Source organism: Triticum aestivum, chromosome 2B (genome assembly GCF_018294505.1).
Source record: "Triticum aestivum cultivar Chinese Spring chromosome 2B, IWGSC CS RefSeq v2.1, whole genome shotgun sequence".
Taxonomy (NCBI): Eukaryota; Viridiplantae; Streptophyta; class Magnoliopsida; order Poales; family Poaceae; genus Triticum; species Triticum aestivum.
In genome coordinates this window covers 45,263,517-45,270,780 of record NC_057798.1, presented here as the reverse complement: position 1 = coordinate 45,270,780, position 7,264 = coordinate 45,263,517, and the positions used below count along the sequence as shown (strand labels likewise).

Here is a 7,264-nt window from a genome sequence, read left to right as displayed (position 1 = left end):
GAGCTCGCGTCGACTAGAGTCTGGAATCCGTTGCCGTGCGCGCTCGTCGAGTGCCCGCTGAAGGTTCTCCAGTCGAGTGCGCTCAGCCAGGTTGGCCAAGCGCGCGTCCTCTAAGGCGCGAGCCTCAGGGGTTTCTCCAACGATCGGAGTATGAAGCGCATCCATGTTCCGGCGGCGAAGCTCTTCCCTCTGCTGCGAGTCGAGGGGCTCGGGGCGGTACTCCTCATGGTCGTGCGACGGGTCGCCTCCGCTGTTGCCTCCCTCGGCGCCAGGAAAGCCGGGGGGAACGTGCGGCCCATTGACCATCAGGACCTCCGCCGCCGGATCACTGCTGTCGCATTCGGATGCAGTCTCTGCGGAGCCAGTCGACAGGTCGAACAGGCCGTAGAGAGATTCGTCGGGCTCGATTGCCGCGACTTGGGCAGTGGTCGACTGGCGAGCCACTGCATGTCTCACCCACCGCTGAAGCCTCGACCGACCGGAGCGCTTACGCCGGCGGGAAGCTGGGAGGGAGGATGACACGAAAACCGGCCGATACTGAGTCGACGGTTGCCGCAGAAGGACGCCGCGGACGCATGCTCGAAAGTGCGTAGCTCCGCGGACCGGGAGCGCATCCACGTCGAGCGGAGCCTCCTGCAGCCAGGCAGAGTCGTCGGCGACGAATGTGAGCGCGCCGAGACGGATCTCGCGGCCCTCAACCAAAACTCCACCTGAAACCATGATGATGGGAATTGAAAAGATTGCAACTTCTCCAACAAGTCGCTAAGACACCTGCCCCACGGTGGGCTCCAACTGTCGTGGTTCTAAGTCTGACAGTAGAATAGGGGTAGGTATGGAGAGGCAAGATCCTAGCTATGGAGCAGTTGTGCACACAAGTGTTTTACGAGTTCAGGCCCTTCTCGAAGGAAGTAACAGCCCTACGTCTCGGAGTCCGGAGGCGGTCGACTGGATTATGTGTGTGAGAGTTACAGGGATGCGAACCCTTCTACCAGTGGAGGGGGGTGGCTTATATAGAGGATGCCAGGACCCCAGCCAGCCCACGTAGCAGAGGGTTAAAGTACATTAAGGTCTGGTGTTACTGGTAACGCCCTACATAAAGTGTCATCATGACCATTAAGACTACTTAATTACAGACCGTTTGGATAAAGAGTAGATCTTGAACTCCTAGTGGTCGAGTGAGTCTTCATGGTCGAGTGTCTTCAGGTTCGTTGAGTGTCTTCTAGTCCGTCGAGTGGAGTTCCTCTTGGTCGACTGGAAGACGGCTTCTTCTAAAAGATGTCCTTGGGGAGGGTACCTTGGTCAGGTTCATGACCCTACCCTAGGTACATGGCTTCATCACTAGCCACCGCCCCCCTCGTCCCTCCTCCACTTCCACCTTTCCTCGCCGTCGTCCGTATCGCCGCTGGGCAAAGGTTGGCCTGCTGGGCGGCGGCGGGGAGTTCCCCCTTGGAGCGTCTTAGGCGGCGTGGGACGACCAGATCGCGAAGATGCGTTGGGCTAGCGCGGGGTCTGGCGGCGCGGCGGGCGAGCATCTTGGTGGAGGCGCGTGGATTTGGCGAAGATGTTTAGTCTGAATCCATCTGGATTTGGCGCATGGATGTTGTCGGCCGGCGCAGGGTGGTGGTCTACACCGCTGGCCTCGTTGGATCGTGGATCCGGCGCCTGAAGATCCGACGCCTTCTTGATCCTCCTTCCTGGTGGGTTGTGCCCCATGGCACTTGCATCTCTACTAGTCTCGGTTCGTCTCGCTGTCGGATCCGAAATAGTTGGAGGTTTGGTGGTATAGGTTGGGGACCGGAGGAAACTTTGGCCGGCTGGTCCGGCCCGGCATCGGCGGTGTCCCACGACGCCGTTACCCTCCTTGGAGGTGAAGCCGAGGTCCCTCCTATCCACATCCGAACCCCTCCCAGACGAAAGTCCAAAATTCAGTTTGGATTAGGCGGCGGCGGCGGCCCGCGCATCGTAACCTCCATGGAGGCACTGTCTTGGGAGGCTCAGATGGTCGGTCGAGAGATGCTATGGGTGGTGGGCGCCACGTAGCTCTAGCAGCGGCAACAACGTGAGCTCCGGGGGAAACCCTAGATCTGGACCTACCGGATCGGACGATAATGGCACCTTCGATGCCGTTGTCCCTCCTTGGGGCATCGTTTTGGAGCATGCGCTGGCTGGAGGGGACAAGAGGAGGAGCGGTGTTACTTCTACCGCGAGGCCGACGACGGATCCTAGCGGCATGGCGCCGCGGAGGTTCGGCGATGGGCACGTCTGGAGATGGACTCGCGCAGGAGGAGGAAGTTGTCTGGCGTCATGGTGGCGTTGATGGCAGAGAGGCCTGGCAAGGTCGGTGCAACAGTTTTGCTCTGAGGATGGACCGAGGGATGATGGAGGTGACGGCCCTTGCAGCATGCGGTGCTCATTGGGAGTGTGCCTGACCGGTGTGGGATCCAGTCCAGGTAGTGGCTTGGAGGGGACACCCCGCTTTAGATGTTAGGCTTTAGTGCGATGTATGTTTGGTATTATGCCCGGACATTTGGCACGCCTTCATCAAGGGGATAGGAGTAGCAACGGTGTTGCTAAGATAGTGGATTCAGGCTTATTGATGTATCACCTTGTATGGTCTTTGTGAATAATTAATAATATGGTTGCATATGCATTGTCCAGATGCAGAGGCCGGGGTACATCCTCCTTTTCTAAAAAAATATAATTCTGAAGATTACATGCCCCACCCGAATAGTAGTTCTCAGCCTACAAAAAACGAATGCTTTTGAAACTAATATTATACTCCCTCCGTCCCAAAAAACATGTCGCGGCGGCATTTTTTCAATTTAGCCCTCGTGGTTTTCCCGACAAAACTCGCGGTCCTCTGTCTCCTTCCTCACTCTTCTCCGACGCCGGCCGATTTGGTCGCGCCTCCCTTGCCCTCGCCCCCGCCGCCTTGCTCCCCCTCTCGCCGTTGAACGCCGCTCCCCCTACCCCCCCCCCCGCGCCGCCCCACGCAGTGGTTTCCGTCCTCTCCGTCCGCCGCCTCGTTCCCCTCCGCTCGTCGGCCGTGAAGGTTTGATTTTTCGGAGACCACTGTCCGGAGTCCTCGCTCTCCTTCCGCCTCTGTCCATCGTCAACCACCTCCCCGCCTTCGACCACGAAGCTTGCCCCCTCCATGACGCCGTCGACCAGAGCACTAGAAAGCATAGGTGCCCCTTTTCCACTCCTCGGACGGCTACGCGCTCAAGGTGGAGGAGCTCGCCGGAGTGGTGCTGACTGGCGACTCTGTGGTGGGAAAGTCCAATCTGCTCTCCCACATCACCCGCAAGGAGTTCTGCCTCGACTCCAAGTCCACCATCGGCGTCGAGTTCACCGCCCGCACGCTCCACGTAAGACCAGATTTCCTTGCTGTTCCCCACCTCCTCCTCCTCGGTTAGATTTGCAGCTTATTTTCTTCTTCCCTGCGCTCCAGATGCAGATTATTGCTGCCAAACAAGACGAGCTAGCTAGTAAATCGATTGCTAACAAATCAAATCTGAGTGAAAAGGTACCACTTTTCTGAGTAAACTCAAGTTCATGTGCTTCAGTAATTATTTGAAGATGTAGTCAAGTTCATGCTTCGGTAGTTGATGCTCTTGTTATACTCAGGTCTGTATTATATAGAGATGCTCTAGTACAAAGGATAACAGTGGCCTGTAGTTCATGTTGATCAACAAAATTATTGCCAATAAAGTTGATACACATGTTGACCTGTAGGAGTATTTGGCAATTCACAACAATCATGTTATACTCAATTCTTGGTGCTGCTATTTTCAGTTTGTAAAATTAGAGTGCTGAAGAAGTGTATTTTCCATTTTGAAACTGAAAATAAGCTGTCAAAACTGAAAGAAATTGGAGTACTGATGATCTGCTTGTACTGTCATTTTTCTGTTTGGATTGTGCACCAAAAGAAACTGTTGCCAATCAGTTAGTACCATAATTATTGACACGGATTATTTAGGACAATCCATGAGGTTTTCTTAGATGCAAAAAAGTTCTGTTTGTTGTGTGTATCACAAATTCAGTTTTAGTTCAAGTGAAGTTTCCTGTCCTTTAGGTTTATTCTTATCAGTGAAGTCTAGTTCCAGTGAAGTTTTAGGTTTATTCTGAAAAAATGCGTTCTTCTTATAAATGAGTGTAGCTACAAATGTTAGACATACTCCGTCAAGTACAGTAGTGCGCATATCTTTGAAACATCTTGGAAAATATGCAGAGTAGCTGTTGATGTTGATCTCCAGCATGTATGCAGAGTAGTTGTTTACTGAATTTTAGGAGTACACTGACTGAAGCAAATTTTAGAATGACTGAATTTTCATCCAAGTTTGTTTCTGAACAGTACCGACATGGAGCGGTGTAGTGGCCATGTATAGTAGTGTAGTTGCCCTGTAGTGACCAAAAATTTCAAATTATTCTGATTAATTCAAATTAATCCAAATAAATTTGTTCTCTATACAATATTCAGGACAGATCATTCATTCAGATTTAACAAGAAGCTAGTAAGAGTACTCCAAAATGTATGTGAAATGTGCTCCTACTAAAAAAACAGGACATTATGTCTATCAAATCTTGCAGTTCTCCTTATCAAACGCTCCTTTCCCTTGCTCTGCACCTCTCTCTGCTGTTGCTCTTCTTTTCCTGCTACTCGCTGCTGCTCTTCTTTTCCTAATCAACAATAAATATTTGTTTGGTTGATTGCCTTGTAGAGGATCCTTTGCATATAAACTACTCCTAGTGAAACTACAACACATTCCAATCAATTTATGTTTGCTTATTTTTGTTTTTTCTCTCTACAGGAAATACTTTGGCATGGTACAGTTTGACCAGCCACAGGACCAAATCAGTTAACCTACTCCCTTTAGTCTGCATCAAGGTACAAATCTTTTAACTGAATTTTAACAGTCTGGTGATGTTTTCACTGACATCACAAGTTAAATGTTTCCTTGCATGTTCAACTGAATTATGGCCGAGTTTAGATATTTAACAAAATTATGTCTGTCAGCATACTTTATTAAGTAATGTGTAAAAGATCGGTGTATATCTCATAAGTTGTTTATTTTGTGGAGATTGACCATCCTATATGGAAAACAGCTGGACTAGTTACAAGCCCTTGTGCGGGTGTCCATGTTCTGCCAAAAGTCTCCAGCTCCTCTTGATTTCCTCCTAGATTTTGATTTCTGAAGTCAAACTAAAGAAAAATTTGTTAATGCATTTTAGAATTTTAGAATTTTAGAATGACTGAATTTTCAGCCAAGTTTGTTTCTGAACAGTAGTGACATGGAGTAGTGTAGTGGTCCTGTAGTGACCAAATTTTCAAATACTCTCTGTAAGTTGGTGAAAATACCCCTTATATACTCTTACAACCTGGGATTGCAATTGCAATTGCAGTAGTTGATAAAGCTAGATTGATTACAACCTGTAGGCCTTTTTTACTAAAGCTAGATTGCAATTGCAGTAGAAGATAATCTCATACCATATCATCTATTGATGATATGGGATTAGCAAAGGCCTTGCTTGCCTCATTAGTTGCTGTAGTTGCTTGCCGCATTTCTGTAAGTTAGTTTTCTAGTTCAAAACTTGGTGAAGAAACTGGGTTTCGGCCCTTTATCGAAAGATAACTGATCAGAACTTACTGCAGGTGCATGTTAGCGCCTGTATGCTTTGACATTGTCAAAACTGAAAATTTGCAAGAGTCTGATGTTTATACTGATGTCGAAACTGAAATTTTCCTTACTATTGTTAGCTGTTGAACTTTGTACTCCTCCAGTGGTAGAGATTACTAATCCATGCTAAATTGAAATTTTCCTTACTATTGTTAGCTGTTGAACTCTGTACTCATGTGCCATGCATAAATAGTGTTATCTTGAATGACTAATCTAAGTCACATATCTTACGAGTTAATTTTTGATACAGCAAGCAACAGCATGACGAAGAGATTACAACAACAACAGTCGCTACAGATCAATCGACAGGGGAAGAACAGCAGAAGACCAGAGATTGCACTGTACCTTCTTCTTCAGAGAAGATCAGCAGCGAAGAACAGCAGGTCAGCACGAGCACGAGCTCCACCAGCAAGCATGCAGCGTGGGCGAGCGTACACGCACCCGAGCGTGGGTGATACTCCAATGGCAGCGGCGCCGGTTTTTGGTCACCGGAGGAGCTTACTGACGAGCTCCAATGGCAGCGAGCGGCAGACCACAACGGCCAGGCGAACCAGCAACCAATCGACAGGAGAAAAGTGACCTGGAGGACCAGAAGATCACCCTGAAGCTGTTGAGCCGCTCGGGGAAACTAGAGGAGGAGCGACGGCGCTGAGCTCGTGTGCAGAATCGGCGGCCGGAGTGGGAGGAGACGGGATCGATTCCGTCGATCAGCGGCTTCCCAGCAAGCGTGGCTCAAGGAGGGTGTAGGTATCGGCGAGGCGGAGCTCCTGGTATGCTCGGGAAGGACTGAGGAGGTGCGACGGCGCCGAGCCCCTGTGCGGACGCCGCTGTCGGAGGGGGAGGAGACGGGCTCGTTTTTGGAGTGGGGGCAGCTCCTGTGCGGAAGCAGCGGCCGGCAGCAGGGGAGAATCTGCAGGATAAGATGCAGCAGCGGCAGGAGCTCCACCGGCCTGGAGCCCGGCCGGCGGCAGGATCTTCCCGCGACTAGGGCCTGCGTGCGGGTTGATTTCAGAGAATTCAAAGTTGCGGGAGGGTGTTTTTGTAAAAAATGTGGTAGTTCAAATTTGAAACCCCCTGCGACATGTTTTTCGGGACGGAGGGAGTACTAGCAATCAAGTTTGAAAACTGCAGCCTAATCCTCTTCACGACTTCACTGCAGTCTGATTTGCATGACAACGACAATATACACATCTATTGCTTCACAAAGAAAGGCAATTTGCATGTTTTACAGAGTAAAAACATACGCACTTAACCTTGGTTCAAGACACCACTGGTGATGATATGCTAAACAATGCAAGATTTCTTGGTGCAGTTTTCTATTTGGTCCGACTTAACTTGAGTCCAATGCTCAAAACTTATTGATATAGTTTGGCACCGCCGGAGTCCATTTATGTTTCAAAATAGTGTGAACAACACCCTGATGATGTGTATGAGAGGGTTTGTAGTTGGATGCGAGCGACCTTGGAGATCTACGTAAAGCTCTTCCATAACTAAAACATATTCTGGGCCCATCTATTCTGTGTTCTTCAAATACCTCATCAAAATTAGGCGTACAACTCTTTTTCAATTGTATACGCATATCATCT

The 7,264-nt window shown here is 49.6% G+C and overlaps 1 long non-coding RNA gene across 1 annotated transcript; it reads left to right on the top strand.

Moving 5' to 3' along the window:
- The first annotated feature begins 3,002 nt into the window (after positions 1-3,002).
- Positions 3,003-6,502, top strand: LOC123040297 (uncharacterized). The gene is made up of 4 exons (XR_006418115.1): positions 3,003-3,368; positions 3,452-3,526; positions 4,812-4,888; positions 5,929-6,502. It is a non-coding gene; the product is annotated as an uncharacterized lncRNA (long non-coding RNA).
- The last annotated feature ends 762 nt before the right edge of the window (positions 6,503-7,264 follow it).